The following is a 6,099-nucleotide window of genomic DNA, read 5'->3' as shown; positions in this document are numbered from 1 at the left end:
GTGCTGCCATACGTATCAGCTACAACGAAACTGCTGCACGTCCAACCTTCTTCCTTGGAGGCACTTCTATAAAAACAGTTCGGGCCCTTCCCATTCTGGGTGTAGCATTTAGCTGTTCTCTCAACTTTTCCGCATATGTATCTAGCACTGTATGTAAGCACCGGCCCATTCTTGCGTTTGTGTCCCGTGTCACCCTTCCCTGATGACCTAAGGTTTTCCGAGCACTCTACAGTTCTATCATTCTGTCACGACTTGAGTACTGCTCATCAGTATAGTTCCCGTACCAAACTCGCGACGCTAACAAACTTAAGCTTGTTCAGCGCCGGACAATACGCACCCTTTACTCCCGTCTTTTCCGTTGTCACAAGCTCATGCCAGCCTTCGAGGATTGCCTCAAACCCCTCAAGTAGCACACCCTGCAATACCAACGCAACATTGCACTAGTCTATACTGCAGGGTGTTTGACGACTCTCTGGACAGCACTAATCTTTCTTCAGTTCCTCTGAACAAGTGGTCAGCACAGCCTGAGCCCTCATCACGCCTCTATGGCCCGACACCACAACTCCATGATTATATCTGGCATGCAGAGCTTTCTCTCCACCCCCCTGGCGATTTGGATTCTCCTTCCTTGGAACCAGACTGAATTAGCACTCCTGTATGTTGTGCACCTGTCGAATGTGTGCGTGTGTGCCGTGCTGTGTTATTGAGCAAGTGTGTGTGCACGTGGAGGGGAAGGAAGTGTCTTCTGCATCCTGCAAATTCTTGCTCTAGATAGCTGGTTACCAGATGCTCTAACATACAGGCATCAGCCTTCTTTTTAGTCTAGTGTGCCAAGTTACCACTAAGATTATTATTATTATTATTATTATTATTATTATTATTATTATTATTATTATTATTATTATTATTATTATTATTATTATTATTATTATTATTATTATTATTATTATTATTATTATTATTATTATTATTATTAGAATCATCACTTTGACCTCATTGATTGTGTTGAAGCCAGCGTGACACATAATTCAAGATATTTCTGGAGCTTTGTGGGCTCTCTCTTCTAAAAAGAGTGCCAAAGATGTACGTCTTCTTCATGAAAATAGTGGTGTTGTCTCGAACACTGCTGATGGCTTTGCAGAACATTTCTGTTTGCTATATGGTGTGAAATATGCTTCAAGTAACCTTCCTTCTCAGTCTGGCGCAGTGCATGCTAACAGTCAATGAAAACCTCGTTTCCAAGTATATGAAGTGCCTTCAACTTTGCCTTAAACTTTCGCTTTTTTGTGGTGTTGATGGTATTTCCTCCACAGAGCTTAACCCTTTGAGACGCTGTCTACACAATTGGGCACAGCAGGAGCGTGCATCAATAGCAAAAGCACTGATGATAGTAATGGTATTTAAAATGTGTTTCATACATCTTGAAACACTTATTATTGGAACTGTGCTGCAATTTTGAATAACGTGCAGAATGTTTTAACAAAATGAGTGGGAAGGTAGACGGCTCGGTGTTGTTGCTCTGTGTCAGTATGTTGTATGTAGCGGGTTCACTTCTTTCATTGTTTTTTACAATGTCGTGCACCAGGCATAATTGTCAAGTGGCTGAATAAGTGCTTTTCAAGCTTTTCAAAACACGAAATAGTACATGTTTCCATATTTTGTGTTCCTGTAGTGAGTTTTCGCATGGAGTCGAAATTTTGTAAACTTGACAAAACTCGCTAAACAATTGAAAATTCTTAATATTTGCTGCAGCTGTACACTTTCTATGATTTTGAGGATGCAAGAGATGTGGTGAAAGCAACTTTTCAATCAACGGGATAAAGTGGTGTCTGAATGGGTTAAGACGTATGGAAGCATACTTGTTCCTCGTTCTCACAAGCATCTTCAATAGTTCCCTAAAGTCTAGTACCTTTTCTAGCACTCGGAGGGTAGCATGAACATTTCCCATGCACAAATCAGGTGCTAGATGTGCAGTTACTAACTGCCGACCTATATCTATCCTCTTCAGTGCGTCAGGTGTTTGAATCGATATGGGATTCCTCGCTTTCTGTTAGTGCTACGAGCATTTTAATAAATGAACAGCATGACTTCGCGTGCCGACAACTTAAAGCTATTTCAGACTGTCAACAGTGTTCACCACTGCATCGACTTCCAAAAAGACATTTTTTCACTCTCAAACTGGTGCAGAAGCAATAAGTACTCTTAAATGCTTCCAACACTATGGCATTAATTTATATGCACAAAACGCACCATGTGAAATTTTGATACACCCTACGTGATGCTCACTCCTTAGGGTCGATGAAATGAAAGATGTTGGTGTGTACTTCGACAAAATGCTAAGCTTCTCTTCACATAGATAATTACACAAGATGCCCTTCACGCTCTTGGAATTGCATGCCGTATATTGCATGATTTCCACTCACCTGTTGTGTTTCTGAAATTCTGCTCTGTGCCTCCAACTACTAGAGTATGCCTCTGTAGGAGGGGGGTGCAATGAGCAAATCTAATTCTGACCTCATTGAACGCATCCAGAATAAATTAATGTCTATCTTCAAGCACCCCTTTTGCAATTCTGGCGACCGCAGTTGAGCCTTCTCAAGTATACTTCAACTCGCACCTCTAGATTCAAGTCTTAATTAATCGCACCTTTTGTTCCTGTATAAGGTGGTCCATGACATTATACATTCCTTAAAGCTTCTTGATCATATGCATTTGTTTGTGCCGCAACACTATACCAGGTAGCATTCCACATTCGTTGCCTGGGCTTGTTACAAGATTGTGCTAATAAGGCTCGACTCCAAAACATACTTCAGAGTTCATTTCCTGTGTTTTGTGTATCTGTGGATAATCACGTAGGATTACCTCCCTTTTACTTTTCCGCGTTTCCTTTTTTCCCTATTTGTTTCTCTATCTTCCATTTTTTTGTCTACTACATTCATGTTTTCTCTACATTTTGTCTCACATAGTGCTCGTTAAGTGCACCAGTACAAAGGCTCTCCAGCTGTTCCTGGGCACTAGAATAAAAATTTGAATGATTGATTATTATCGTAGTATAAAATTGTGCTTTTTAAGTATGTACTAGTATACTATTTTAGTGCAGTAGCTTTCGTGCAATTAAAAAAAGGGCATGAATTAAGAAGAGAAAGAGAAAATGATAAATGAAAGGTAGGGAGGTTAACCAGGACTGAGCCCGGTTGGCTACCCTACACTCGGGAAAGGGGGACGGAAAGATTAAAAGAAGAGAAAGTCCACTGGGGATATCGGTCGGTCACTCAGTCTGGATCACAGACGCTGACTCAATCCGGTATCTTTCAAATATCGCAGCAGCGCTTTTGTGGCCTTTTGTAGCTGCGATATGCGAGGCCATGGTCCCAAGATCTTGTTCAAGGTGAACGGCTTTCCATCTAGCTGATTGAGAGCTGTGCAGAGGTCTTGCCTTTCATCTTCAAAAGATGGGCAGTAGCACAGTAGGTGTTCTATGGTTTCCTCGACACCGCAGGCATTGCACTCGGCGCTATTAGTCATTCCAATCAAAAATGCATATGCATTTGTGAATGCGACGCCCAAACGTAAGCGGCACAGCACTGTTTCCTCATTTCGCGGAAGACCTGGTAACAGCCGCAGTTGCATAGAGGGATCGAGGGAATGCAATCGATGTTTAGTGTATTCAGGTGTGTGCCACTTGTCCAATGCCAAAGAGTGCGCTAGCTTGCCTAAGTGCTGGGCTGCGTTGGTCCGCGATGAAGGTATAGAAACAAGGGTTGCTCCTTCGTGTGCTTTCCTAGCAGCTTCGTCAGCGAGGTCGTTGCCGGAGATACCGCAATGACCAGGCAGCCACTGAAACACAACGTCGTGTCTTTTCGTGATCATGTGAAGTTGCATTTCTCGTATCTCCGACACGAGTTGTTCACATGACGCGCGACGAAGAGATGACAGAAGACATTGTAAGGCCGCCTTTGAATCGCAGAATATTGCCCACTGATTAGCCGGTTGGTTATTAATATAAACAACGGCGCCTCGGAGGGCAACAAGCTCCGAACCGGTCGATGTTGTCAAGTGAGAAATCTTGTATTGGATGCTTAGTGATAGTGATGGTATAACCACTGCGCTGGTGGAGCTGGTCTGAGTGGAAGAACCATCCCTATATATGTGGACTCGATCAAACTAGAAAGTGTGCAAACAATCCAGAGCTACTTGCTTCAAGGCCAAGGTAGGCAGGATGGTCTTCTTTCTTATCCCTGGAACCGTAAGACGCACTTGAGGTTGTTTTAAACAACACAAAGCTGAGGTTGAACGTGCTGAGGGTGTGAAGCCTGACGGTAAGGAGGCACGATGGATGCCGACCTTGTTGGAGAAGGACGCCTGTGGTCGTTGTTCTGGCATGAATTAAGAAAGTGCAATAATATGCTATGTGCCTGATCATATGCATTGTGCTATTAATTTCTTCCGAGTTTTAATAATGGCTGGCTACTGTATGCAGTGTTGTGCAATAAAATAATATGCCACAGCAATTATTGCGTGCCTCGCAGAACAAATTGAATATATCTTTATCAGTCAAAACATCATAGCAGGCTGAAAACAATAAACTGCAATTTTTCTTTTTGTGGTGACGAAGTGTATAAATTGTGAAAATAACCTGTTTATATATTTCTTATACTATGCAAATGAGCTGCTCCCATACATTCGAATAAGTGCTTCAATAGTACGACTTGGCAAAGGGCAACGAAAGACTCCTATTAAAACCCTCTAATTCTCAAGCTTGTATTAGCTGATGGTATGTCATTTCATAATTGTAAAGAAAGGCAAACTTTATATGTGGAAACCAGTTACAATAGAACATGGCCCTTACACTGTGAAAATGTTTTGTAGCAACACACTCAATGTGAATGCCTCCGGATGCGGTGTTGATGCATCAAAACAACCTAGAATAATAGAGGTGCTCCATGGGCTAGATTTGGCAGAATCAAGAATTGGGGGGAGACAAGATACGAATTTTGTGAGTGCTACAGGTGTTTCAATTCTGTTTTGCTGATTTTCTCAGAACCCACTTTTTCACGTTTTTCTCGAGCACCAACAAGCATAATCATATTGACACTGATGCTTTATCTGTATCCGGTTACCGTATTTCACCGGCTAAAAAATTTTAAACGTTATCGCTCGGTGCAGGATGCGCCTGAACGTATCGGAAGTTTCGCGAATGTTATCAATGGTTCTGTCTGTTGTCGACGAACCTTGCTAATCTGATTGCATACGCGACACGAATTGTGTTGTAGTTTCTGGAAGGCGCGCGGGCACCAGCGAATAGGCTGTAACCTTCGACGACTGACGTATGCAAACCGACGCGCTAGACCCGCAGATGAGATTTCCTACGATTGCCGACATTGCTCGCCGCTATCGTTGCGATTGAGCCGGCACTATTTATTTACCGTCACTACTACGTTGCAGTATTTCCAACACAGATTTTTTTCAGTTATACATTGCACGCCTAATTATTACATAGTTGGCTGTGCAATAAGCTACCAAAAAATGAAATGGTGCAACAGTTTTTGATATATGGCATCGTCGTGCAGGTGTTTGCAAAGCGATCTTGCAGACAGACGACGCGCGAGCGCTGATGTCGATATTTTGTACACTGTTGTTACTTCAAAAATAAAAACAAACTGTTGCGGCAGGTGTATATTCATTATTCAAACGTGTTTTTTTATATCTAAAAGCACATACAGATCACTAACTTATTGTTTCAAGCTTAGTTTACAGCAGGCTGTTTTAGGCTGGACTTTGACGGATGAAGGCAGAATAGTCCAGCAACAGTGCGCCGCAGCCGAGGAGCGAGCTTCGGTGCGCGTCGGAGCTTGTCTCCAGTGGTTGCGCGCCCTTTCCGTACAGCCGAAGCGAAGCGACGCGTTCGCTTGCCAGCGCACGCCGAAGCTTTCGGCGCGTGCCAGTGGTTGGGGCATAAGAATGAAAACCACTTCTGTTGCATGCGCTAGCAGTGGCCGAAGTTCACCCGTGCCGAGAAATTGAATATGTGCACGATGCATTGAACATGGCCGGAGGTCATTCCTGTATCACCACTGCACCGATCGATCGTGTTACTGG

This window comes from Dermacentor albipictus, unplaced genomic scaffold (assembly GCF_038994185.2).
Source record: "Dermacentor albipictus isolate Rhodes 1998 colony unplaced genomic scaffold, USDA_Dalb.pri_finalv2 scaffold_11, whole genome shotgun sequence".
Taxonomy (NCBI): domain Eukaryota; kingdom Metazoa; phylum Arthropoda; class Arachnida; order Ixodida; family Ixodidae; genus Dermacentor; species Dermacentor albipictus.
This window is presented reverse-complemented; position numbering follows the sequence as displayed.